This window comes from Oryx dammah, unplaced genomic scaffold (assembly GCF_014754425.2).
Source record: "Oryx dammah isolate SB20612 unplaced genomic scaffold, SCBI_Odam_1.1 HiC_scaffold_4, whole genome shotgun sequence".
Classification (NCBI taxonomy): domain Eukaryota; kingdom Metazoa; phylum Chordata; class Mammalia; order Artiodactyla; family Bovidae; genus Oryx; species Oryx dammah.
This window is the reverse complement of record NW_024070188.1, coordinates 62,457,412-62,460,665: the sequence shown is the minus strand read 5'-3', so window position 1 is coordinate 62,460,665 and position 3,254 is coordinate 62,457,412. Positions and strand designations below refer to the sequence as shown.

Sequence of the window (3,254 nt, the reverse complement as noted above, 5' to 3'; positions counted from 1 at the left end):
CAGGTCATGGAATACTACATAGCTGTTAGAAGCAATCCAGATGTATGCCCTGCAACATAGGTAGATTTCTAACAAAAGGTACTCAGGAACAAAAATAAGAAACAGAATGAGGTCTACAGCCCAGTGTATTTAGGTAAATAAAAACAGTCAAAAGAATAACACTACATATTTTACAAAGATATACACAAATTCAAGTTTATAGATCAAACACCTTAGCATGATTTCCTGTCGGGGGAGGTGAATGGAAGTGGAAAATGGGATTAAAAGAATAAGCAAGCAAAATGTGAAGGGAGCCCTACAGCAATAATAGTCCGACTTGAATAGAAGAGTACGAGGAATTCAACCCCTTACACTTGAGAGGGATGTGTGGTAAACTAACAAACGTGTATTAATGCAAAGGGTTATAAAAGGTTCCTTGCTCATTTCTGTCATTGACTTTGTCTATGATCTGATACATTTTCCTTACAGACATGATTACAGTAGAGTGCTTAATAAACTGGGCTCAGGCATGAGTCAGTCCTTAGTCCAAGTTCTTCCTCTACATAATTATTAACAGCATTCCTTAGGGCAAATTACTTTCTTAGACGTCTAGTCAACTTTTTCATCTATAATCTGGTGCCAATGATACTATAGCATTTTCTGAACATTGCATGAGAAATTAGATATATAAAGTACTTAGTGTAGTGTCTGGCATGAATAATTGTCCAATATATGGTAGTAGTAGTAGTTATCCTCATTCTAGAAACTTTGGTAACTTTACTCACTTGATTTTGTTACTGACTTGATTTGTGTGATTTGTGTCCTTGTAAAAATCATTTTAATCAATAACTGGGATGAAATAGTGATGCCATCCTTATTAAACTCGGAGGCCACAAAATTCAAGAGGGCAGAGCCAGATGGAAACCCACAAACTGAAATGAACTGATGTTTCCCTGGCTGGTCACTGAGATGGAGTCAGTTGCTTGGCAAAGCATCCAAAGAGCCTGCCTACTATATTCTCTGGGGCATGTGATGGAGAGGTTAGAATTTGGAAACTGACTAAATGAAAATGTATTCATATGGTACAAGCACATGAAGATTTTGTAGAAGGAAAATGTACTTGTTTTGTGCGACTTTTTTTTTTTTTTCTTTTTACTGTTGGTAGTTAAAACTCTGAAGCAATGGAAAATGGGTGGGCCAAACTATGGGAAAGAGGAGGAATCATTGCACACAATATTAGGAAAGACAGGATATACAGGAATTGATCATCACTGGAAAGAAGTTGTTTTTGCCACATGTGGATGGCAAGTAGACATTTAGGATAAGCAAAGAGTCAGTCCTATATGTTCAATGACTTGGGGATTAAATGGTATAAGCGGTGTTAGCTCTAACCTAATTGAAACATTTCTCTTGGGAAGCTGTGCTTCTCACAGGAATATACTGTATGATATGAGGTAAGCTACTTCTCTGAAAAAGATCATCTTGGATATGAGAACCAATACAATCTGTGGAAGCCCCATGGAAGCTTTCATTCTTGCTGCAGCAGATGAAGATGACGACTTATGTACTTTTAATATGTATGCTCTGGACAGTGCTGTGATGGTCCATGTGGTTCATGTATCTGTGGGGCTTGATGTGGATTACTCTACATTTGTGGGAAATCATTTGTGTCTGCTAGTTTTGATAAATCCATATGAACCTTACCTGTGGACAAAGGTCTATCTCACACAGAGAATGCAACATGTTATCTGTGGGACTTCCCTGGTTAAGACACTGCACTTCCAGTGCAGGAGGTGTGGGTTTGATCCCTGGTCAGGGAGTTAAGATCCCATATACAGCAAGGTGGGGCAAAAAAAAAAAAAAAACAAACCATGTTATCTGTGTAAAACGCACTTCTGACAGCAAGTACTGTACATCGTGTATGGATATAATGAAATAAACACTCATCTATGAAAAACTAATGCTTCTGAAAAGTTGGGTGTGCTTACACCTTGAGAAAATACAGCCGCAGATTATAACCAGAAATTAAAGGAGAAATTTCAACATCATCCTCACATGAAACGTATCCCTTGTCACTGACATCTACCAAAACCTATTTACAGTCAGATTTAGGAGAAGCACATCATGAAAGAAGCTTGTCGATGAAAGGAACTGAATCGTATCAAACATAGAAAGCCTGGATCTATGCAGCTTGTGTCAGAGAAAAAAACACACAGTGGCAGTAGTGAAATAATATTTGGTATTCCAACCGATATTGATGTGTAATTATTTGCTATGTTTTGATTTGTGAACTCTACAAATAAAACTAATGGCTCCAGTAAAAAGAAAAATGAAATAAACTTAATTGATGATACCAAGATAATAAATAACAGGTATTAACATAAAATTGAATAGCATGACAAATCCAGAGTGATGAGAGCTGAATAAAAGCCACATGTAAAACACCCCAAGGATTTTCAGCCAAAATGAATCCACAGAGCAATGATGCTGTTGAACAAGTCAGCATGATCTTAGATCACATCGGTAGAACTGGACCAGACATGGTCCAGAGTCCGGGAGAGTCTCACTCCGGGTGCATATGTCGTATACTCTTGGAGACAGTTCTCAGTTCTGGGGATCAGACTTTGAGAGGAAGGATAACTAACCAAAGAATATTTGGAAGAGGGTGAGTGGAGAAGGCAGAGGACTAGAAACCACCAGATGCAGAACCACTGAAAACACTGAAGGGACTGTGCTGAGAGAAGGATGTTCCTGGGTAGGAAACCTAAAGCTGTCGTCAAAATTATTTAGATGTTAGGCCTGCCTCCTCGGACCAGCTGCCTGCAATCAATGAGGGGGTGTTTCATAGGGAAGATCTCAGCAAACATAACCACTACGTTTCTGCTAGCCAGAACTGACTGAAAAGGGGAGGGCAGACTTGCAGGATGTGGAACCCATTTGTGGAGGCACTTACACAGAATCCAACAATTCCTTCATCTGGCAATGTCATCCAGGAGACTCTCGGACAGATAGAGGATCACACTGAAAAACTCCAAAGCCTTCCATGTCTGTTTTCTGAGACTCAAATACTCATTTTCAAGTACTTATCACCTGCTGGGACCCAAAAACCTTCAAGGGGGAATATGATTCTGAGATTGCCATCTTGATCAGCCTAAGGTTTTGATATAGATTTTTAGGAATACAAGTGTTTCATGAGCCATGAATTCTTGAGTAGTTTTCAACTGCTCTCATCTTAAGAATATTTTTTTTATTTTTATTAAAATATAGTTGATTTA

The 3,254-nt window shown here is 38.6% G+C and overlaps 1 pseudogene; it reads left to right on the top strand.

Annotated features, from left to right (window-relative positions):
- The first annotated feature begins 932 nt into the window (after positions 1-932).
- LOC120862664 lies at positions 933-2,244 on the top strand (annotated as a pseudogene).
- The last annotated feature ends 1,010 nt before the right edge of the window (positions 2,245-3,254 follow it).